The sequence below is a fragment of the Protopterus annectens genome, chromosome 2.part1 (genome assembly GCF_019279795.1).
Source record: "Protopterus annectens isolate FY-2018-M chromosome 2.part1, PAN1.0, whole genome shotgun sequence".
Lineage (NCBI taxonomy): Eukaryota > Metazoa > Chordata > Ceratodontiformes > Protopteridae > Protopterus > Protopterus annectens.
In genome coordinates this window covers 1,778,261,805-1,778,288,411 of record NC_056729.1, presented here as the reverse complement: position 1 = coordinate 1,778,288,411, position 26,607 = coordinate 1,778,261,805, and positions in this window count along the sequence as shown.

Here is a 26,607-nt window from a genome sequence, read left to right as displayed (position 1 = left end):
CAATGAGGCAATACTGTTGTTAGGCCAATATATATATATATATATATATATATATATATATATATATATATATATATATATATATATATATATATAAACACACACACACACACATATATATATATATATATATATATATATATATATATATATATAAATGAATGTGGAAATAACACTCTTGTACCAAATATATATATGTATAATATAATGGCTCACTACAAATATTTCAATTGGGTCTCAAACTAGAGCTCAGCAAACTGATGTAAATAAATGTATATTAGTGATAATATAAAAAAAATTAGAAAACTATTGAGATGACCAAATGCTGCTCATAACAACCCCAATAAAGGAAACATACCCTGTAAACCAGAATATGAAATCTGAAGGAGGACTATGAGTTATTCAGGAGTACTCAGAATTGTGGCCGACCTTCGTTTCAACCACTTGTCACATATATATAAAGGATGTTAGGCTGACCATATACTAATCATATATACCCAAAGAAAGGAAGCAGACCTTAATATCCTTAATATAAAGTCCAAATGAATAATTCTAAGTTACTCAAAGTTATTGAAAAGGATCAAAATTGTAGCCGACCTTCGTCTTAGCCACATGTCACACTGGTATCCATACAAGCCACTAAACTTAGTGGAAGAAATATGATTATTTGATATGTTTCATGAAAGGTGGCCAGTTATATCTGTGTCACCTTACTTAGTTGGCAAAAGTCATTTGTAGAGAACTTAAATGTTTGTATAAAACATGGAAAGTTCCCCAAGAAATAAAACAAGTGACCAACCATTAGAAAAGTCCTCAATTAAAGAGTTAGCAGCTAGCATTCGGTGAACTCAAAATTCAAAAGTCAAGTTATAGATAAACAATATATGCAGAGCTCATGTTTAGTCCCAAAATAAAATATTATTACAACATGTTGTATTGCACTAAACTTGTGCACCAAAAAGGAGTCACCAAGAACTAGGAAATAGTATGTCATAAATTCCTAATATCTTAATAAATTTCTGTCTACAAATGAATTCTCAAGCCATAAATCCCTCGTCCAGACATGTATATCATATAAAATACAAATCGCACCTGTCCTGTACAGCTAATGTATAAATGTATAGCCATGTATGTATATAGAAAAAACACTCTGCTAGAATATGTTCAAAACTGCCATACAACATATAGATGTAAAGTATTTAGATGGTAAAAAGTATTTTTGAACAAATAAGAATATAAATGTCCAAAATATCCAGCAATCAATAAACAGATCTCAAATAACAACTGGAGAATCAAAATCTCATCAAAAACAATTGACGTTACTTCGAACAGTTTGTGTGTCTCTGGCATTCACAGTTTAGGTATGAAAATGGCGTCCCTCCATAATCAACATTCCAAGGTTCACCTTCTTAGACCGTTATCAAACATGTCCCATAAACTTATGCATAAGATGTAAATATCTTGTAAAAAGTCCAAATCCAACCAGTTGCACTGAAAATATATTCACAATGAAACCAAAGGTTCAAATGTTGAATTTAGATTTAACAGAAAATGGCGTTACTTCAACAAAAAACAAACAGCTAATGATGTATATAAACAGCTGTCCCCATATAAGTCTTGTAAGTTCAGAATCAAAAAGTGGTAAAGAACGATGTTGAAAATTAGCCGCTCTATCCAATTAACAAAATGTGAGCAGCAGATAAAGCAACAAACAATGCAGAGGTCAATGGAGTTGCCGGCTTTAAGGCCCAGTCTCGCACACTAAATATGTAGCCTGTAACCACAGTTACTTCCTCAGTGCAATAAAAGATACCACTGAATTCTTGAATATCATTTGGGATACACAATTGGAATCTAACTGGTATCTCTGCACACTGGATGTCACCTCCCTTTATACAAGTATACCACATGGGAATGGACTACAGGCCATTCAATACTGGCTAGAGAAATCTGAACTATACACTCCTGGTTTCAGTAATTTTTTACTCACCCTAACAGAGCATGTCTTATCAAAAAATATTTTCTATTTTTATGGCAAGTCTTACTGGCAGGTCAGAGGCACAGCCATGGGAGCATCCTTTGCTCCCATTTATGCTGACCTCTTTATGGGGTTTTTGAAGAGCAATTAATTTATGACACTCCTTTTTAAATGAGTTGGATATTTGGAGACGTTATCTGGATGATTGTTGGATGGTGTGGCGGGGTGATGTAACATATGTACATGAATTTGTCAGGTATCTTATTAATAACAGATAGGATATTCAGATTACACTAAACATTGAATACCAACAAATTATATTTTTGGATGTAATTGTTACTCGACAAGAAGATCATACTTTGGAAACTCGGGTACATAGAAAATTTCCCAAATATAATACTTTACTTCATGCCTCCAGTCATCATCCCCGCCACATCATCAACAACATCCCCAACTCCCAATATTTATGCACTAAATGTATATGCTCTTCTGAACAAAGTCATCAAGAGTGTCAACAAGATTTAACGAATAGGCTGGTAACTAGAGGCTACAATAAACATCATATTTCCCAAACTGTAACCCAGGTAAACCAAATTAAGAGATCCCAACTTTTGGAATAGCAAACTAGAACTATTCAGAATAATACACAAGAACCACAACCAGTTAGACTAGTGACAACATTTGGTAGTAACCCTCCAAGGTTTAGAAATATTATTAACAGTTATTGGGACATTTTACTCGCACATGAACAATTGAATGGGGTACTTCAAGATATATGTTTAATTTCCTACCGCAGAGGTAGAACTATTAACTCATACTTCACTCATTACAAACGTTATAATCCACCTGTGACTATGCAGAAAACATTATTTGGTGACACATTAGTAATATGTGTCCCTTGTGGTCACTGCAGTGCATGTTCACATATTTTCAAAACCAAAGAATTCAGTAGCTGTAATACTTCTAAAGTTTATCAGATTAGCGTTTTTGGTAATTGCAGCAGTGACTGGATAATTTATTTAGCTACCTGTACTTGTTCATCTTTTTATGTTGGACAAATGTCAAGACCCTTCAGACACTGCATAAGTGAGCATCTAAGTGAAATTAGAAACAAAAGGATTTCCAGCGCCCTTTATAAACATACCACTACACACAAAACTGCTAAATTCAATTTTACTATTATAGATAAAATTCAAATGCACAGAGCTTCCAAAGCTGGATGGCATGAAATGTTAAATAACAAGGAATCTTCCTGGATTATCAGGCTAGGGGCTTTATTTAGACCTGGCCTTAATGAATTAAGCTAGATTTTGCCTTGGTTGTTCTGTTTAATAAATTCATTCATTTCAGGTGTATTCCTTTAAACATACATATATAAGAATTTTCAGGCGAAACCGGTTTGCTATTCTACATGGAGTTTGCCACAATAAAGCCTTTATTCAATTTTACCTTTTCTTTGTGCTGGATTACTTTTTATAGTACAGTTCATTGCCTCCCAAGTGATTATGCTCTTGACAACAATGGGGAAGTTGTAACAGCTGACACTACCCACTCCATCAACAGTATCAGTTTTTAGGTAAGATTAGACTCTGACTGAGCACTGTGATGGAGTCATTTCAAATCCCCCCCAAACCCCCTCATCTTCCAGCACCACTGCTCTGTCACTGCAGATCTCTACAGCTGCTTACTTATGCTCACTGTTCGAGTCTGGAGTTGCCCCAGGCACACAGTTTACATCATATAGCACTGTCTTCATTGTTATTGTTGTAAGTTAGGCACCTTCCATTGGTCTGACCGAAACAGACTTTTTTATGAACTAGCCTCTCCTTCTTTCCACAATTTTGAAAAAAGTAAGATTGACTTTGCAGCAACAATTGGCTAGCTTATTGCTCTCCACCTATGTGAAAAAATGTTCATAGGTTCATAGATTCATAGGTAGGTACTAGGCTATTGGCCCTAGGGCCTATACAAGCCTAGCCAAAAATGTACCCTGGCTTTCGCCACCCAAGAAAATTATTTTCCTGTGCCCCTGTCAAGCAGAACCACAGAAGTGATCCCCGGGGTGAATTTCCTATTACCCATCCAATCATCAAGATTTTTCTTGAAGAGTGCTAATGAGGAGCTCTGTTTGACATAGATAGGTAGTCTGTTCCAGAGTATGGGAAGTCTCTGGGACAGGAATCTATCCCTCCAGCATGTTCTGTTTATTGTGGTTTCAAGGTTTAGGTCCCTAGAGCATGTAGCTCGGAGGGATTGGGATTTCTTTAAGTGGAGCATGTCCAACAGCTCTGGGTTTGACATAGCTTTATATGTTAGGCAGAGATTGCCTCTGAGTAGGCGTTATGCGACAGAGTAAAGCTGGAGTTATTTGAGACGGTCTGCATAGGGCATCTGTTTGAGGCCAGTAATCCTCTTTGTGAGGTATTTTTGCGGCCTTGCAAAACTGATTTGAAGTTGCAAACTGATTTTATTTTTAATCTTTGTCAGACTTTTTTAAATGCTTTAAGTGGATACAGGAGAATGAAGAAAGAATTTTGATATCAAATCTTAAGCATGCGTAGGCCTTGTTTAAAGCTGTGAGCTATTAAAGATCTTCATCGTGTAGTCCAGGGTTCCGTTCTTTCACTTACAAATTGTATGACTGTGAGCTTGTCATTTAATCAGGCAGAAACCCCATGTTCCCATGACAGCATGCCCTTTTTGCCTAGTGGTTTGATGAAGATGATAAGTTAAAAACTCCTCCGTACAAAATAGAGCTGGATGTTTACAGTCAGTTTCCCACAATGGTGGTCAAAAAACTCCAACTGTTCTCTGTCTCATATCGCCTACTTAGAGGCGATTTCTCCTTGCCATGTCTGACTCAGCTCTGTTAGAAATGCTACATCTAAAGAAATCCCAATCCCTCCACACCACATGCTCCAGAGACCTCAACCTCATTACCACAATCAACAGAACATGCTGGAGAACAGGTTCATAACCCAGAGACTGCCTGGAATAGACTTCCCATACATGTCAAACAGAGCACCTCACTGGCCCTCTTCAACAGAAATCTTGATGAGTGGATGGGAAATAGAAAATTCACCCTGGTGATCACTGCAGTGGCTCTTCTCGACAGAGGCACTGGGAACTAAGGTCGGGTGGTACGATCCTAGGGTAATCCAATGGCTAGGCTTGTAAAGGCCTCAGGGCCATTAGCCTACTACACACCTATGAACCTATGGTAATCTCTAGTTCAGAAATGTAAAGGAAAATTAACAGACTCTGTTTGTATGAATTATTCATTTTATAACATCTTTCTTGAATTAGCACATATGATATAGGCAAACAAACAATTATCTAGAAGAAAACAAACCATATTAACATGTCCCCACTTACAGACTTTATATATCACATGTACTTTTTTGTACAATTATCATCGATCTAACATTACATTATCGCTCAATTCCTGCCTTCCCTTAAAACTCACTTCTCCTCAGAAACATTATTCTGCTTGTATTTCTCCTGCAATTTCCATTTTTTCAATGTAATTTGCTCCTACCCTTTTCTAAAGATCCCTCTTCTAGTTCTTTTATCTTAGTTACAATTTTCAGTACTTTAAATACAGTTGGTTTACACCTAAATTTCCATTTTTTTAGTAATTGCATTTTGGCAGCCACCAATTCAATGTTAACAAGGACTTACTATGTCTAGACAGTTCAGATCCTGTATCCCAGCTTAAAAAGTAATTTCCTTAGTTACACCCTTTTGCTCAACCAATATTTCTGACAGAGTACTCTGTAGGGAATTTTTAAAGTTTACCAATTCTTTGCACTCCCAAAATATATGTTCCCAGATAACTCGTTCTTCCCCATCACACCTCCAGCATTTAGCATCTACCTGAGTAAAAATTCTTTAGAGTCTGCTTGGGGTATAAAAATACATATGCAAACATTTCCAAGCAGAAATCCTAAATCTTCTAGACTTTGTCCCATATTTGGGAGCCATACATATGTCCTATTTTTTCCTTGTGAATTGTTTATCCAGTCTCTCTCTCTTTCTAATCATTTCTAACCTCCTCTGATTGGTTCCTATAGTTATTGTGCAATATTGTATATGCCCTACTAATTATCCATTTTTAACAACTTATGTTCTAGATTCAACTAAAAGCTCTACCAGAACAGGTCTTTCACATAGGATTCACCCATCCATTTTTCTTCACCTGTACTCTGGTATTAATCCCTCACAGGAAAGGCAGTCTCTAGCCTGCAGTCCAAATGTCTTCTTGACCTTTTCTCATTCTATTACCCTTTACTCTCTTTTATTTTCCCCCATACCCTGCTTCCTTTACCAGTTTTCTCCAGTAAATTCTATCCCCATCTTGCCTATTTTCTGCACCCCTCTTTGCAGTCATCCCTATCAGCAAAATCTCCTTTCCCCATTCTTGTGTTGGCTTAGTTCTTAGAATAGTTTCTACCATTTTAAGAATATAACATTCTGTATGACTGTTGTTATTCTCTTTAAGGATCTGCATCCAAAATCCCACTCTCTCCTTACTTCTTGAATTCCCCCCACCCCTTCATCATCATCACTTTCTACTTTGAATTATAGTTTTCTGCTTGTTTTATGGATATGAGCATTAACCGAGTAGCTGCAAAATATCCCTTCAAATTGTAAGCTTCCTTATTCTGTTGGAAGGATCAACTTATCCCTCTTGACTCTTGCCCTCTTGCCCTCCCAGATTAATTCCTTCAGCTCTTTATTAATTATTTTCCGCAACTTCTCCTCTAGTTGATGAAAATATGCTTGACATGTATAAAATTAAAGGGACTACAAACAGTTTCACTGCCTATATTTTGCTATATCCTTAGCTACCATAACATAATCCTTTTTAATCCATACTCCTAAATACTTAATTTTATCATGTCTCCAGAAATATGGGTATTGCCGAACCAATTCATGTGTGGATACATAGTTTACAACTCTAGTCTTTGTTTTATTTTTATTAATTTTATAACCCAAAATTAATTGAAACTGTCTCAAAATGGACCACGATACTGAGATATAATTTTCTGGTTTTATCAGGTACGATAAATATTGTCTGAAAATAAAGTCGGCTTTTCTTGATTGCCATGCAGATTATATCCTAGAATTTCCGAGTCCTTTATTTTCTTTCCCAGCGCCTCTAAATATAAAGCAAATAACAAAGGGGAAGGAGGATACCCATGCCTGGTTTCTCTTTTCAGATACAAATTGTCAAAGAGGAACCCTCCCACTTTAATTTTTGCCTCCAATAATGTATATATCCTCCTAATTAACCTTATTATTGTATTAGGGAATATGTTTTACTAATTTTTAATGTTTTTAAAGGAAGTTCAAACAACTTTAAATTTAGTATTACTGCTTTCATTTTATTTTGTAATAAAACATATCCTTCTATTCAATGTTGCAGTATTCTTTATAGATGGGAAGTCCTCCGCCCAAACGACCCGATGTACAGCTAATATACAACAGCTTTTAGCGACTGTATGGTACTTGGGATGTTGCACGTATGTGCTGACAACATCAGCCATAAAAGGATGCCCGCACATACAATCCTTAGAACTTTTCTGCCACCATTCAGAATGCTTGAGTCATAAGTCAGCCTGCTACCGCATTCCATTGGTTCCTGCCTGCTTTCAGATAAGTGCCCCATTGGGGATTTGTTTCTTTGCTACTGCCTTTTGTATTTAGTTCATGTCATCCAGGAAGGGAAGGTGTAGGTGTGGAAGGCAGATTCCACATAAAGACAGCCATGATCTTTGTCTTTTCTGCTTAGACCCCAGTCACGACCATTGATCCTGTTCCATTTGTCATGCCTTTGTTCCTAAAACTTTATGTAACCGACTTGCAGCTTTGAATTTTTATTTAGAGTCAATGACTTAAACATCTGGCTAAAGACATTATGGAGGGTTCCATGGGTACTTCAACTGAGCCAATTTTGAAAAAGAAGGTTAGCAAGCCTAAGCCTGAATTCTCTTCAGCTGCGCCTCTTTCCAATGATGTATCCATTGACGTTAGTGAAGCCCCATTGTTAAGTTTGGAGGTTGGGTCTGGTACTTCGGCGGGAACCTCATCGCATCTGACCTAGGCACATCTGCACAGTCAGGCAGATATCCATTTCGGTGGAGAAGGGGAACAACAGCTCATTGTGCTTGATGGCCCTAGGGACATACCTCGTACTCCAACTAGGGAACTAATTCCAGAGTCAGTTGCAGAGGTTAGACCTACATCAGGTTCTTCCATATTTCATCATCCAGAAATGTATGTTAAGAAAAAACAGAAAACTAGAAATTCTCAAGCCCCTTCCTCTCCTCAGTCTGATTATGATACCTTCTCTCAGAGGCTGATTAAGGTTTTGATAGCTTTGAAGCCTTCATCTGCTGTTTCTGTTCCTTCCTTAACTTTATCTCCTGTTCAAAGAGTTAGGGAACAGGTATTATCTGATGATGAAGATGATTCTTTCTCTTATGAGGATTCCTTAGCATATTCTACTCAAATTACCTCCCCTTTAGAATATACTTGTCCAGAGGAGGAGTCCAGTGGGGGGGGGGGGGATTCCTGAGTAGAAGAGATTTCCTTCGGGGAGACCATTAACAAAATGAGGGAATTTTTTTAATGGGACTCTTCACAGATTTCAGAAGAGCAAAAGAGGTATTATGATCTTCTACAAATGAAAGTTCCTTCCCCTTCTGCTGTGCCTCCTGTGTTTCCAGTTTTCTTGGACACATTCACTTCTTCCTCCAAGGCCCCTGACTCAGTAGGGTCTATAAGGTACTTGATGACTGCAAATTCTTGTATAAGTGTCCATCAGCTGATCAGGCAGTTGTCTTCATTGCCTCAGAAAGGTCTTCCAGGTTGTCTCTTTCCTCAAAATTACTTCCTTCTGATAAAGAGAGTAAGATTCTAGAAAGACTTGGTAAGAAAGTTTATACTTCTTCAACTTTAGCCATCAGAGCATTGAATTACCAAACTCCTATGTCTAGCTGTTCATTGGCCCTGCTTTCTAAGGCTTCTCAAGCTCTTCCTCAACTTCCAGATTCTGACATTAAAACTCAGGTTAAGTCTCTTTTAGCAGCTTCTTCTCAAGTGGCCTGACATTTAATTTAATGCAGTTATGATGGTTTTGAGGCATCCTCCAGAGCAGCTGCTTCTGTACTTAGAAGGAGCTCTTGGTTGAGGCTTCAACCATTGCCAAATGACATTAAAGCAAAATTGCTGGATGCACCTCTAGATAAATCTGCTCTTTTTGGTTCTGCAGCTGCAGACTTATTTAAGGCCTTGCAAGAGAAGGGAAGTGAACTTCAAGATTTGAAGCAGCTTTTCGTTTCTCCTGTTCTGAAATTCCACAGGAATTTTCCTATGAAAACATCATTTGCTAGAAGACCATGACATCCGTCTTCCTCCTCCTGTTCTTCTTCTAGACCTAGAAAGTCTGCTAAACGTCTGCCACAATCTAAGTCTACTAGCTCTGTACCTTCCTCCCAGCAGCCCTTTACAGCCAGGCTAAGTACTCTGTGACTACCAGCCCCTTCCAAGTCATATCCATCTAGCTCTTCATCTATCTCTCTCCTTTCCAGCTTGGACAAGGATCACTCAAGATTCTAGGGTTCCTTCAATTATCCAACAAGGATATTTCATGACTTAGAAAAATCTCCCACCCTTCTACAACTCAATTGCATTTGTTTCCAGAGGTTCTAAAAGAAGTATTTTCTCCAGGCACAATTCATCGGGTGCCATTGGACCAGAGAGGCAGAGGTTTCTACTCAAGAATTTACCTTGTCCTCAGAAAAGATAGACCTTGGATCTTTCCCACTTAAACATTTTCTTAAAAGTGCAATCTTTCTGCATGCCCACTTTTCAGACTTTGTTTCCCCTGATTCCACCTCAGTCTTTCATGGCCTCTCTAGACATCAGAGATGCTTATCTTCACATTCCCATCCATCCTCTTTACAGGAAATGTTTACATTTCTTAGTGGCTTCTTTGCACTTTTGGTTCCCTGCCTTGCCTTTTGGACTTTCAAGTGACTCAAAGGTATTCACAAAGTGTTTGGCCCCTGTGATTGCTTTCCTAAGGGTCAATGGTATTCAGGTATATCCATACTTGGATGATGATCTTTTTCTGGCTCCTCTATCCAAACAGCTGACTCAGAATCCTCAGTTTGGTATCCTTCTCCTACAAAGTCTGGGGTTCCCATGCTGCCACTTGCAAAACTCCACATGAGGAAGTTTCAATGGTACGTAACATCAGTCTGGACGCAGCATGCTCACCCACTGGAGTTTGATATCCCTCTTCTCCCATGTCTAGAAACCGAGCTTTGGTGGATACAAGAACTTGCTCTAAATCCAGGACCACTTCTTCATCTGCCCCAGCCTGTTCAACAGTTCTTTACGGATGCCTTAGATACAGGTTGGGGGGGCAACATTTGCTTCAAAGAAGGTACAGAAGCTTTGGTCTATTTCTCAAAGGAAAGAGTATATCAGCATCAAGGAAATGAGGCTGTTATTCTAGCCCTGCAGGCCTTTCATCCTCTCTTTCAACCAGGTCCTCTGCAAGTGTTTACGGACAACACTACAGTTCTCTGGCATGTCAACAAGTGTGTGTGGGGGATGAAGTCTTACTTTTCTTACAGGTGAACTCTTCTGGAATGGGATTTGGCAGTTCAGTGCAAAGTGACTGTTCAAGCAGTTTACATCTCATCAGCTCAGAATATTGTGGCAGGCACATTTAGTAGGTCCATGACTCAGTCCCATGAATGGCTGCTTCACAGGGATATGTTTCTGGAATTGGTCCACCAGTGGGGTACTCCTCTTATGGATCTGTTTGCCTCTCCTCTGAACAGACAACTTACTCCATTTTGTGCCAGACTCCCACATCCTCTGGCTTGGAAGGTGGGTGCCCTATCTTTTCCATAAACGAGGATGTTTCTTAATGCATTCCCCCCCTTTCCTCTCATTCAAAAAATCATTCTGAAAATTCAGCAGGGTAAACCCAAAATCTTGTTGGCATCTCCCTTTTGGCCAAGTCAGCACTGGTTCCCTTTTTTTCTGCATTTAGCCAAGGGCAATCATCACAGGTTACCTCACAGAGTGGATCTGCTTACAAAAGACAAAGGATCTCTGCTTCATCCCCATTTGTCAGCCATACAACTGACCCTGTGGGTAGGACAAGGGATCTCTGCTTCATCCCCATTTGTCAGCCATACAACTGACCCTGTAGGTAGGACAAGGGATCTCTGCTTCATCCCCATTTGTCAGCCATACAACTGATACTGTGGGTAGGACAAGGGATCTCTGCTTCATCCCCATTTGTCAGCCATACAACTGACTTTATGGGTGATCAACTTTTGATTCCTTTCAGGCACCTTTTTTCAGAGGATGTGCTTAGGGTTCTGAAGGAGGCCAGAAAGTCCAATAGTAGAAAATCTTACTTATCCAAGTGGAAGAGATTTTCAATTTGGTGTCTTTCACAAAATCTGGATCTACTTTCAGTGGATGTTCCAGTGGTTCTTTCTTACTTGTTTGAGTTAACAGTGGTTTGGCTTACCCATCAGTGAGAGTTCACTTGCCAGCTATTTCTGCATGTCTGCTATTATCTCCACATTTGGTTTCCAGATTGGAAGTTAATTTTTTTTTAAAGGCGTCCTTCATATTAAACCTCCAAGGAAACCAGTTCTACTGCCTTGGGATTTAAATTATGTTTTGTAGAAGCTTACTGTGGCCCCTTTTGAACCTGCAGCCTCAGCTTCTGTAAAGTTTTGTACTTGGAAAACAGTTCTTCTGTTAGCGTTAACCTCTGATAGGAGAGTTTCTGAGAGTCAAGCTTTTATGGCTTCATCTCCTTTTCTGTTTTTCCTAAAGGAGAAGGGTCCCTTTGTGGACCAATTCTTCCTTTATGCCCAAGGTGGTGAATGACTTGTCTTTAATTAATCTATTCAATTGTCTACTTTCTTCCCTTCTCATCAGTCCTCCAGTGAGAGGATCTTACACCTTGGATGTGCATACATAAATAAGATTTTATTTGTATAAAACTAAGGCTATTAGAAGGTCTGATCAGCTATTTGTTTCTTTTCATCCTAGGGCTCTGGGTTTGCCTGTCTCTAAATAGACAATTTATTCTTTGATTTGTAAGGCAATTCTGTTTCATTATGACTTCCATGGTAAGACTCTTTCTGATCCTGTTAAGGCTCACTACACTATGTCTGTGGCTTCTTCAGGTCCATTCTTTAAATATCTGGATACAAACTCATTTTACAGGGTGCTACATGGTCTTCTGTGTACACTTTCACCAAACATTACAACTTGGACACCATTTCTAGATCTAGAGCAGGGTTTGGTAGGGCCATTCTCCATAGCTTTGTTGAAAGCTCTTTAGTTCAGAGCACTCCTTCCTCCTTTCAGGGTTCCTACTAAGTTTTGGTATCCTCCCACATGTAAGGAATACTGCAACATTGAATAGAAGGACATAGAATAGTTGTGTAAAGTCTTAACCATAACCATAAATGTCCTTCTCTTCTATGTTTCAATATTCTATCCCTCCATCCTTCCCCCCTAGATCTTGTCTCTTTCCTCGGATGGCATTTTATTGCTCTTTAGGTCTGGTGTTCCCTCTGGGGCATTGTGGTTCTGAGGAATGTACATGCAGACATCCTTTTATGGCTGACGTTGTTGCGCATACATGCAACGTCCACATACCTTGCATTAACTAAAAGCTGTTGTATGCTGGCCGAACATCAGGCAATGTGGAGAGAGGACTTCCCACATGTAAAGAATACTGCAACATAGAAGAAAAGGACATCTGTGGTTATGGTAAGATATTACACAACTATTCTTTCTTCGGATGAAATGAATCAAACACACACTGTTTAAATACTATTCTAAAAAGTCATGTGACAACTTTTTTTAAAATGATGTGATCAGCTTTAAATCATGTGACAGCCGAATCCCCTGAACAAATCATGCATTAAGGCAACATATTCAAAAAGTTTGAAATTTCAGATAAACAAAAATGAAAAGCTGCACATCTGAATACATAAACCTGTAAACTTTCTTCTATCATACACTAATAAATATTTTTATGTAAGCAAAATCATTAAATAGTAAATGCTAAAAAGGTAGAGATATCATCTTTTTAAAGCTCTTAGTTTTAAAAGACAGCTAATGGAAATCTGGGATTTAATCCCTGACCAAGAACTTCCATTAAGTGTAAGCTATCACTATAGCTCACATTCTTCCAACATAAATTGCCATGGGCCACCACATTCACTATGGGTTATCTTTTCAATAATTGCAAATTTGAAAACGTGGTCTGGCCATTCCATTAAGTGTTTGACTAGGGCATTGTTGGTTTTCCTGTTCTTAATGTATAGATTTTCAGCAATTCTTTCTTTGAACTTATGTTGTTTTGCCTATGTAGAAAACAGGGCAGTGTTGACAGAGTGCAGTGTATACTACCCCTCCTTCCAGACAGTTAAATGTTCCTTTTATGAAAAATGTAAAGTTCTAACAAACTGTTAACCCATCAAAATGTAAGGGCAGATGGGACAACATCCACATTTAGACATACAATGAATTGTGTTACTGTTATGTGTGGGTGTTCTGTTAAAATGTTCTACAATGTTTTTAAAATTACAACCCCTTCTGTATATTATGTGCGGTGTATCCCCCACTTTCTCAATAATATGTCCTTCTTTCCTTAGAATAGCCTAGTTCTTCTGGAGAATGCTCCTAATAGTTGCACTGTCAGCATTATAAGTTGTGGTAAAGGATCTAGTAAAGGTTGCATTTTGTACTAGATGATGTATTATGGGTGCAGGGATGTTAAGCTCACTGGAAGGGGTAATATTGTTAAAATAAAATTACTTGCTGATACATAAATTTCAGGTCTTGGTGTTTCAGTATGACCTAAAATTGGATTAAAAACACACTTTCTCTTTTATCACTTTGCACATTAGTTGATTTACCATACTAAGGGGTAACCTCTAGCCAGAAACATAACTTTTTAGATGAATGTGAGACAATTTAGGGTATCAAACCCTGACACCATCCTTGCTGCCCTTACAAACTGACCCTTGAGTACAGCACGTTTTTGGTGTGGGGGATGTGAGCTTGAAAAATGCATGTAGCTTGAAAAGGTGGGTTTTCAATAATTCTGGGCAATGAATTCAGTTCCCTTGTTGCCTTTAGACAGAACTAAGTCCAGGTATGCAATATTACATGTATTGGCCTCAAAAGTAAACTTTAAAAAGTCTGTTGTTCTATGAATATAATAGAAGAACTTGTTAAAATTGTCAAGATCATCGTTCCATAAAATAAAAATGTCATCCAGAAAACACATATACAGCTTGCATACAGTATTTCATAAATTCTGAATTAAATACAAATTTGTTTTTCCATTTTGTCATTACAATGTTAGCAAACAGCCTGCCACATGTGGAGCCCATTGCTACACCTGTAACTTGCTAATAGTACTCATGTTCAAATAATGAATAATTGGTTTTCAACACAATTTCAATTAAAGTTTCGTAGGTGTTTACATTATCCTGACTTACACCCTTCAGTGTTAAATATTCTAAAAAACATTCGATACCCTGCTCATGGGGGATAACAGTTTAAAATACTTGACGTCAACAGTAATGAATAAATCATTTTCATTAATCTCAAGTTGATTTATATTCCCTAAAGAGTTCCAAGAGTCTTTACAAATATGTTTTTCTTCGGTAACCAGATTTTTTAATTTTTCGTCAAGGAATTTGGCACATGGGTGTGTTATCGAACATCTGGCATCCACAATTGGTCTTAATGGTGTCTTTTCAATATTTTTGTGTCCCTGTAAACTTTCTTTTACCATACAATAATTAATAGTTTTATGTAAGAGCAGTCATTAAATAGTAAATGCTATAATGAAAAAATCTGTCTGATAAAAAAGGTAGAGATATCATCTTTCTAAAGCTCTTAGTTTTAAAAGACAGCTAATAGAAATCTGGGACACTTTCACCAGTGAGTGTCTTCCTACCTCAGTCCCATCTACTGCCTTTTTCCCAGTATGTCAGGGATAAACCCCTTCATTAACTTTAGTGGCTGGGGTGGGAAATTTCCAAGGTAACAATGTAACAATAAACCCACCTGTTTCTTGCTACTGTGATCACCCTCATTACTGCAGGGGGCTCCTGTGCACCCACCTGCACTTGTGCAACTACACACTCGCAGGCAGTCGGAGTACCAAGCCTATACCCACATTTCCTGGGTAATTCTCTGTTGCTGGAAAAGATGGGTGAGCTGGCATTGGCCACTCAGTTTCCACCCTTTTCCATGCGACTCCACCAGTATTTTAGACACCTACAACAACTGGATAGACACCTACAACAACTGAAAAGGCTACAAAAATACCTCACTAGGAGGATCTTAAACCTTATACACATGCCCTATATGGACAGACTCGAAAAAACTCCAGCTATACTCTGTCTCTTTTCACCTATTTAGAGACGATCTCTGCTTGACCTACAAAGCCATGTCTGATGCAGAGCTGCTAGATGTGCTACACCTAAAGAAATCCCAATCCCTCTGTGCCACACGCTCCAGGGACCTAAACCTCATTACCACAATAAACATAACATGCTGGAGGGACAGTTTCCTAACCCAGAGACTTCCCATGCTCTGGGACAAACTTCTCATTCAAGTCAAGCAGAGCACTTCACTGGCCTTCTATAAGAGAAATCTTAGTGACTGGATGGGCAATAGGAAGTTCACCCTCAGGGATCACTTCAGTGGCCTTGCTTGACAGAGGCACTGGGAACTAACTTTGGGTGGCATAATGCCAGGCAATCTTCTTGGGGTAGTCTTATATAGACTCCAGGGCCATTAGCCTAGTACACACCTATGAACCTATGAACCATGATGGCAAATTCAGGTTAATTAGGTTATTGTAAAGGTTTAATTCTCTACAATGCAGAGCTTGGCAAAATACCCATTGAGTGTGCCTTCATTAGCTGCAGTGGAGGGCTTATAGGTTCATAGGTTCATACTAGGCTATCTGCCCTAGGGCATTTATAAGCCTAGCCAGAGTTGTGTGGCTTTCACCACCCCTTAGGTTGAAGAACACTATACCCATTAGTTTGCCGTGCCTCTGTCCAGCAGTGATACAGAGATGATCCCCGGGGTAAACCTATGATCTCCCATCCACTGGTCAAGATTCCTCTTGAACAGAGCCAGCAAGGTGCTCTGTCTCACATGGACCGGGATTCTGTTCCACAGCATAGGGAGTCTCTGGGTGATGAATCTGTCCCTCCAGCACATCCTATTTATATCCGTGTTGAGGTTTAAGTCTCTTGCTCTTGTGGCTCTGGTGGATTTGGATTTTTTGAGGTAGAGCATGTCCATTAATTCCGGGTTGGACATGGCCTTGTATGTCAGGCACAGGTCACCTCTGAGCAGACGGTATGCGACTGAATAGAGCTGGAGTTTCTTCAGTCGGGCAGCATATTGTATATTTTTGAGCCCCTTTATCCTTTTGGTGAGGAACTTTTGGGGTCTTTCCAATTGCTGCAGGTGTCGAGTAAGATGCATTCTGAATGGGGCATTGTACTCAATCATTGGTCTGATAAGTGAAGAGTATAGGGGAACAATGACCTCCCTTGATCTGGATGTGAATCCCTTCATAATCAGGTGGGCAATGTAGAAGGTCCTCCTAACCACTTTGGCAATGTGAGTGTCAAAAGAAAGGTTTCTGATAACTTGGGTCCCCAGGTCCCTGATAACCTCTTCTGTGCTTAATGGATTACCACCTATGTGGTAACTTGGGGTTACCTTGTTTTTACCAAAGGGTATGACTATACATTTTTTGGCGTTTAGCTTAAGGCCATGGCTCTGGCACCAGTTATCCGTTTCTATGAGACCTCTCTGAAGGATATCTGTGTCTGATGGATTTTCAACTATGGCGCCCAGTTTGCAGTCATCTGCAAACTTTGTCAGCCACAATCCTCCTATGTTTGCCTGCACTTCTGAAAAGTAGATGCCAAACAAGAGGGGGCACAGGACTGAGCCCTGTGGGACACCGCTTGTGACCGGCTTGGAGTCTGACATGGCACCAGCAACTCTAACCCTGTGGGTTCTGTCCTTGAGCCAGTTTGCAACCCATCTTGTGACATATGGGTTTACATTTAAGCTGGTGAGCTTTTCTATGATACCCGAGTGGGGTATTGTGTCGAAAGCTTTTGCAAGGTCAAGCTGTGTGAACTGCCTTACCCTCAACAATGGCCTTGGTGACTGTTTCAAAAAAGTCTGTACCATTTATATACCATATGTTTTATAAACATTTGTTCAAATGTTACTCCTTGTCCCATTACATTCTCAGTCTGGTGTCAGATGCTATTGCACTGAACCACTGTAGTTTCTGATGGCTATCACCTTCATGTGGGTATATTTTGAGAAATCTGCAGATTTCTTAGTGTATCAGCATTCAATTTCATCTATGTACATTGCATTTAATATATGTAATAACATAAAATGAAGAGTATTGTTTTAGTATGCAACCTGCAAATATGACAAAATGTAGTTAGGAATACACCCTGTACACAGAAAATAAAGAATGAGCTTTGACATTTCTAGAATTGTCTTCAGATACACCACACAATATGCTGAAATAATATTTATTTGTCTGATTTTAATGTATCAAAATTCAAGGCCAAATCATTTATTTCTGCTCTTGTTTTATGTATTACATATACTTAAAGTATTTATGCATATGGAGACTGATTTACCATACCACTGTAGCAGATACTTTTGAATTATGATCCAAGGTGTTTGCAGAGATTCAAGTATCTTGACTGAGCCATGGGAAACTCCTTTATTTATTTATTTATTTATTTATTTTTTAACAAATAGCATGGGATCTGTAATATTTGCCTGAACAAATGTCATGGAATCCGTAATATTCACCTGAACTGCTCCAGGTGTTAGTACAAGCAGATGATATCTTATAGATACCACCACCTTATGGATGCAGTCACCACCCCCCACCTACTCTTTTCCACTCCAAACTGTCGTCCTATCCTGCATAATAGGTATTAAAGCACAAAACAAAGTCGTTAGTGTGCTGAAAGAAGCTACAGGCTCCTTTCATCCAGGTTTCTGATATGAGAGGTAAGATCACTGCCTCCTGAGCCTGACACGGTTTTGTATTTTTTTTTCATTGCATTACAACTCATTACAGCCGAGTGACGTCTCCAGGCGTTTCTGCAGTTACACCCTACTGCTCCACTAGGAGTCAAATATAGCCTGTTCATATATGCATTAACAATTCCAAAACCATGTTACATACAAGGTATCGGAAAATTGTATCTTGAAGCATACATGATAGCAAACACAATTGTATTGATATATGAACTCTGTCAATGGGTATTTGTTAAAAATGTAAGGTGATAACTTCAATTTTTAAATGCTGAAGCCACGCACACTAGGAGTTAAAGGTACACACTCAAAAGAGCTCTACTGGAGGGAATTTAGCATAATCTCTGCTCTTCTTTGAGTTATTTCCTTCTAAACATTATCTTTACAAATACTAAACCATCTACACTTAGTAAATATTCCTTATTTGTACCTGTATTTGTGTAAAGAAAATGAAAATTAGTAACTGAACTGTGTGGTCTTAACAGGTTAATGAGCATATTCGGGTCCCCTTCACATGGTCGACAGTTCATATGGTCGACAGTTCATTTGGTCGACAAGCAGATTTGCCCCCTTCCCCAATGTTGTGCAACCCTGGAGTTGACATATATAGTTAGGGGGGTGTGGGGGCACAGCCCCCCACATTGGGGGGTGAAGCCCCCCACCTAAAATGCTTGTCGATCAAATGAACTGTCGACCAAATAAACTGTCGACCATGTCAGGTAGACCCGCATATTCAGTTTACCTTGCTGCTTTCTCAACATATCCCCTTCTCTCCTGCAGAACTATAAAGAACTTAGGAATAAAATAAAGAAAATTATCAACAAAGACAAGGCTAACTTCTATGCAAATCCTCCCACTAACCTAAAATCTGACCCCCAAAATTCTGGAACACTATAAACCATATACTACATCCAGGAAACCCTTCCCCTCCTAACCCTTGCCCAAATAAAACTGCAGAAGAAACTGCCACTACATTTAACAATCACTTTATTGACTCAATAACTACCATTATAAATGTTCTTCCCACTAGGAAAAACACTAATAACTCCACAATCCCTACTCCCTCATCCTTCTGACTCCTTTTCCCTGAAATCTGTTTCAACTAACTATATTAAATCCCTACTCTCTAAACTCAAACCTTGCTCCCTCTCAGCTGACAATCTACCTTCCTATTTTCTACAGATTGCAGCTGAACCCCTAGCCTATTCTGTTTCCATCCTGATTAACCGAACCATCTCAGAATCATATGTCCCAGCAATATGGAAAACATTCTTCTCATTACCTATACACAAAGGCGGAAATTCCTCTGATATATCAAACTTCAGGCCAATTGCCATACTGTCTCCCCTCTCTAAGATTCTAGAGAAATGCATTCACAAGCCGATAATGCAATACCTTCTACAAGAGAACCTTCTAACACACACACACACACGCACACACACACACACACACACACACACACACACACACACACACACACACACACACACACACACACACACACACACACAACATGGTTTCTGTCCCAAGCACAGTACTGCAAATGCACTAATATCCTTCATCAATACTATATCACTAGTCCGTGACAATAATAAACTAGTCTCATGTCTGTTCCTCGACCTCTCCAAAGTCTTTGACACTGTCTTCCAGCCACTCCTCTTGGACAAACTCTCCCATTTAAAATTCTCGCCTCCTACCATATCCTGGTTTTCTAGCTATCTTTCAAACTGCCAGCAAGCTGTAAAATGGCATTCTGCACTATCCCCCCCCCTCATGATCCTAATGGGAGTCCCCCAAGGATCCATACTTGAGCAACTGCTCTTTAATATTGTCACTAACCTACACTACACCTCTTGTCCCCACTCTACACCTGTATAATATCCTGACAATTCAACTGTCATCACTATTGCAGACAACCCAACTGACCTCCACTCTACTATCCAGGCATCGTTCAATAGCATAAAGACATGGCTTTGTGACAACAAACTAATTCTCAACCCTAAGAAAACTAAGCTTCTACTCTTCCTCCCCAAAAACCTTATCAATCTCAAAACTACTTTTTCCATCCTCTCAGCAATAACACTACCATTACTGCTGAACCCAGTACTAAACTGCTGGGAGTCATAATAGATGACCAGTTTAAATTTGATCTCCAAGTCACTAATGCGATCAAAAAGACTCACCAGAAACTTGGACTCCTTTATCGCAACAAGAGACATTTAACCAACACAGCCAGAATAATTCTGTCCCATGCATTTCTTCTTCTCACCCTTCTTTATAGCTGTCAATTATTCACAAACCATAACACCACACTCAGTACAAAACTTGAAACAACCTATAATAAAGTGGCCAGATTCACTGCAAATCAAAACTATAAATCCCACCATTGCTTATCCCTTAAACAATTGGACTGGCTTGAATTCCCTCACTTGCTCCTACTTAATCAGCTACAAATTATCAACTCTATCCTCTATCTACCATCTTTCTGTCCTAGCCTTCTGCCTATTATATCTAAATATTCTCCAACCAGGACACTACGTAGCTCCAACCAAGACCTGCTTCAGATTTATAAAACAAAAACCAAAACAGGATGTTTACTACATAACTATAACCCTGCCGCAACTTGGAACCAACTCCCCCAAGAAATAAGGTCTCTCAACCATGCCAAGCATTTCAAGCTAGCCACTCGAAGATACCTAACAAACACATGGTCCTGTCACTGTAGTTATCCTCCCTAAAACTACCCTACCACCTATTTTCTGATACCACTACCTCTATCAGCACTCTCTTTCTTATATTGACCATTTCTCCCTGTATATGCTTCCCTTCTACTCCTTCTCTCTCTTTTCCCTCTCCTCTCCTCCCCTTCCCTGTCTATCATAATTAACTTCTACCCCTCTGTCCCCCTGTATAAGCATCTATCCCTCACCTGTCTATCATAATTAACTTCTACCCCTCTGTCCCCCTGTATAAGTATCTAGCCCTCCCCATCTATCATAATTAACTTCTACCCCTCTGTCCCACTGTATAAGCACCTATCCCCTCCCTCATCTATCATCCCTCTGTCCCCTGTATCCTGTCTATCATAATTAACTTCTACCTCTCTGTCTCCCTGTATAAGCACCAATCCTTCCCCTATCATAATTAACTTCTACCCCTCTGTCCCCCCTGTATAAGTATCTATCCCTCCCCTGTCTATCATAATTAACTTCTACCCCTCTGTCCCCCTGTATGAGCACCTATCCCTCCCCTGTCTATTATAATTAACTTCTACCCCTCTGTCCCACTGTATAAGCACCCATCCCTCCCCTGCCTATCATATTTAACATCTACCCCTCTGTCCCACTGTATAAGCACCTATCCCTCCCCTATCTATCATAATTAATGTCTACCCCCTCTGTCTCACTGCGTAAGCACCTATGCCTCCCCTGTTTATCATAATTAACTTCTACCCCTCTGTCCCACTGTATAAGCACCCATCCCTCCCCTGCCTGTCGTAATTAACTTCTACCCCTCTGTCCCCCTGTATAAGCACCTATGCCTCTCCTGTCTATCTTAATTAGCTTCTACCCCTCTGTCCCCCTGTGTTAGCACCTATCCCTCCCGTCTGTCATAATTAACTTCTACCCCTCTGTCCCACTGTGTAAGCACCTATCCCTCCACTGTCTATCATAATTAACTTCTACCCCTCTGTCCCCCTGTATAAGCACCCATCCCTCCCCTGTCTATCATAATTAACTTCTACCCCTCTGTCCTACTGTGTAAGCACCTATCCCTCCCGTCTGTCATAATTAATGTCTATCCCTCTGTCCCACTGTGTAAGCACCTAACCCTCCCCCATCTATCATAATTAACTTCTACCCCTCTGTCCCACTGTATAAGCACCTATCCTTCCCCTGTCTATCATAATTAACTTCTACCCCTCTGTCCCACTGTATAAGCACCTATCCCTCCCCTGTGTATCATAATTAACTTCTACCCCTCTGTCCCACTGTATAAGCACCTATCCCTCCCCTGTCTATCATAATTAACTTCTACCCCTCTGTCCCACTGTGTAAGCACCTAACCCTCCCCCATCTATCGTAATTAACTTCTACCCCTCTGTCCCCCTGTATAAGCACCTCCCTATCTATCATAATTAACTTCTACCCCTCTGTCCCACTGTATAAGCACCTATCCCTCCCCTGTGTATCATAATTAACTTCTACCCCTCTGTCCCACTGTGTAAGCACCCATCCCTCCCCTGTCTATCATAAGTAACATCTACCCCTCTGTCCTACTGTGTAAGCACCTATCCCTCCCCTGTCTATCATAATTAACTTCTACCCCTCTGTCCCACTGTATAAGCACCTATCCCTCCCCTGTGTATCATAATTAACATCTACCCCTCTGTCCTACTGTGTAAGCACCTATCCCCTTGCTGTTGCTTTTGTACTAATTACTGTATATAACGCAACAGGAATTATGAACACATTATTCCTTCATGACATTGGACCTGAGTGTTTCTCTGTATGATTTATTGTAAATGTTGTCTTATAACTGTCTATTTTAGCTGCAAGTATTAATTCTTAACTGTTGTATGTAAAATAACCCAACAGGAATTATGAACACATTATTCCTTGATGACATTGGACCTGTGTGTTTCTCTGTATGATTAATTCTAAATGTTATCTTATAACTGTTGGCTAGTTGCAAGTATGAATTCTGAACAGTTGTATGTAAAATTTATAAATTCACTGTGAAGCTTTTCTTCCCGGGTCTCCACTGAAAACAAGCCAAACGCTCAGTTGGTCTAACCCAGTCAACAAATGTAAAATAAATACATAAATATCGTTTAACAGCATGACACAGTGGTAGAGCTCACAGGTTACACACACACCTGTGTTTAATACCTATTATAACAGGTTACACACACACCTGTGTTTAATACCTATTATCACCATTTCCATACCTTTTGATTTTTTGTCAAATCATGTAATACAGCCAAAGCACGTTGGTAACCCCCTGAGATTTTCTGTTTCACAAAGCTTTATTAACACACTCAACAGAAGAATAACGTGTTTAAATGAGTACATTAACACATGAGGTTGACTGGAATATAAGTATAAAGTTAACTTATATACTCACCATAACTATACATCTGTGCTGTCCATTTTCATCCTTCTTCAGCTTATGGGTCTCGGATCCGTCCCTCGAATCTGTTTAGATTATTGGATATGACTCCTGAGTTCCTCCCTTTACCCATAATTCTCCTAACTTCCCAGATTATCTCAGATCGAGTTTGCTGCTGCTGAACATGCCAGAATGCATAAATACTTATAATAATGATTATAATCATAACAAGAATAGAGACAAAGTAGGGGCTTAACCTGGAAACAATGGTTCCCATATACCCCAAAGGATAAGGATGGGGGGAAGGTGTCTGTGTGGGGATTTGAGGAAGAATGAAAATGAACAACACAGATGCATAATTATGGTGAGTACATAACTTATATCTAATATTTGATGTTGTCATTTTTATTCATTCCAGCTCCATATGCGACAGAGTCCCCAGCTACAATAATTTTGGGTGGCCCTCATGGAAGTATATTTTGGAGAATCATAGAGCCAAAGGCAGCCCTGTTCCTGGTTATGATGTCTAACTTGTAATGAGCAATAAAAATATGGGAACTGGACCAAGTGGCTGCAGCACAAATGTCATCAATTGAAGCTCTAGCCCAAAAGGCAGATGATGTAGCCATTGATCTAATCGAATAAGCTTTTGGGGTCTAGGTAAAGACACATCTCTTAGGGAATATACAATTTCCAATTTGTTTTTATCAAAGGAAACAAATAGTTGAGAAATCCTTTTGTTCTGTGTCGGTAGAAACAAAGCTGTCTATGTGCATCTAAAAGATGTAGCATGTATTCTCCTTTATTGTCAAAATTTGGAAAGAAGACTGTTAAATTGACTACTTGATTCATGTTTGACTTAGAAACAACTTTTGGCAGGAAGGAAGACTTTGTACATAGTGTCACCCTGTCTTTGTGAAAAAACAAATAAGGTGGTCTTGAAGAGAGTGCTTAGAGTTCAGAAACTCACCTTGCTAAAATAATAGCAGCAAGAAAAATTGTTTTCCAAGAAGAAATTTCAGGTCTGATGTAGCCAAAGGCTCAAAGGAGGATTGAGTTAAAGTTTGTAATAAAACAGTAAGATCCCAACCTGGAGTAGGGCCTCTTACTGGAGGTCTAAGCAGAAGAGTACCTTTCAGAAAAGCCTTACAAATTTTAGAAGAAACTAGGGAGAAGGCATTATGTCCAATGGGGTCATTAGAAATGGCTACAAGCTGGACTTTTATGGTGGAAGAACTGGCACCGTCTTGAAAAAGTGAAGCCAGGAAGTCTAATATAGCAGGAACTGGAGCTGTAAAGGGATCCAACTTTCTTTGTTCTGCCCAATTTGAAAAGCTCTTCCATTTGCTCTTATAAAACTTCCTGGTAGAAAGTTTTTGAGATGAGGATAAAATATGATGAACTGCAGAGGAAAGTCTAGACTTTCTAGCCATCACTGGAATTGGAGTAACTATGCAGTTAAATTTAAGCCCTGAATGTCTGGATAATCATTCCCAAAGGGTGTGGTAGTATGTCTGGACTGGGGTACAATGTCCAAGGTGAACATTGTAGATGAGACCATAAGAATGGGAGCCACACCTGCCAAGGCCGGAAGTGACCAATGAGGATTACCTTGCAAGGTGAACATTGAAGCTGAGACCATAAGAATGGGAGACACCTGTCAAGGCCAGAAGTGACCAATGAGGATTACCTTGTACTTCAATGCTGTGTGGAGAAATTAGGTTATTAAAGGAAGGAGAGAGGCATACAGGAGACTGGGGGCGGGGGGGGAGCTAAACGTGGAGTAGAGCATCTCTTGGTAACTCCCACTGATGTGGAATTAGGGCAAATAGCTTGCTGCACTTATTGTTGAGGGGAGAGGCAAAGAGGTTGCAGTAAGTTTGACCTAGGTGATGAAAAATCATTTCTGTCACTACAGGATTGAGAGACCACTTGCACTGCATCAGAATGGATCTGCTGAGCATTTTGGCTAAGACATTGCATTTCCTCGGAATGTGCATTGCAAGAAAGCAGTTGGAGGAGATCGTCCACTGCCAAACTTTCATTGTTTCTTGGCAAAGGGAGTAAGATCTGGTTCCCCACTGTTTGTTGATGTATCAAACCACTGACATATTGTCTGTCTGGATAGCAAATGTACCTAGAGGTAGAGAGTTCTGAAAACCCTGCAATGCTAATAGGACTACTGTAAACTCTAGGGCATTAATATGCAAATTGGTCTCATCTGAGGACCACGTACCCTGAACAGTCCGTCCCAAGAAATGCCCCCCCACCCCAATTGGGAGGCGTTCGTGGTCAGCATGGTCTTTGTGGGAGAAAAGATAAATGGGCGTCCCTGACAAAGCTTGTTGGACTGGAGCCACCAAAGTAGGGAATCCCTGCAGACTTGCAAATTCTTTATAGGATTCTTTAACAGATTTCGAAGCATCAACCATTGTACTGACAGGGTCCATTGGAGAACTCTCATGTGAAAGTGAGCCAACGGTAATTGGGTGACTTCTGCAGACATTGAACCTAAGGCTTGAAGAACCAGTTTTGCAGAATAGGGATGATCTAGATTCTATCTGACATGCAGTCTTAGGGAAAGAATTCTGCTGTGAGGTAAGAATGTGAAGTGTCTGACTATGTCTAGGCAAGCTCCTATAAACTCCAAGACTTTAATGGGTGAAGGTGAGGCTTGGAAAGATTTACTGAAATCACTAGGAATGAACACAACTGGAGTAAGTAATCTCTGCTCTTATCCAGGAGGTGCTTGGTTGGTGCAGAAAGGAGCCAGTCATCTAAATAAGGAAACACCCTGAATCTGTGCAGTCTGAGATGAGCTGCGACCACTGCCATGCATTTGGTGAACACCCCAGGAGCTGTGGTGAGATCAAAAGGCAGGGCCCTGAACTGATAATGACTGCCCTGACAGCCAAAAGTGCAGATATCTTTGAGAGCACCTTTTTATTTTGATGTGATAGTACGCATTTTGAAGATCTACAGAGCACCTGTAGTGTCCTCTTGTAGAGTAGGCAGAATGGACTGAACCATGACCATCTGGAACTTAGAGTTCTTCACAAAACTGATTTAGATGACTGAGATCAGAATAGGTCTCAAGTCTCCTGCTTTTTTTAGCACTAAAATGGGCATTGAGTAAATTCCGCATCCTAATTGGTTTGGTGGGTTTTTTTTGGATGACTCTTTTCTAGTAGCTTTTGGCTCTCTAATGCTGCTAATTCCCTCCGACTGGGTGAAACACTGGGGAAATGTCTCTTTTGTGAGGGTGTTTTGTAAAAAAGGCATGAAGTATCCTCTGGACATGATCCTTTGCACCCAAGAATATTTTGTGATGGCTG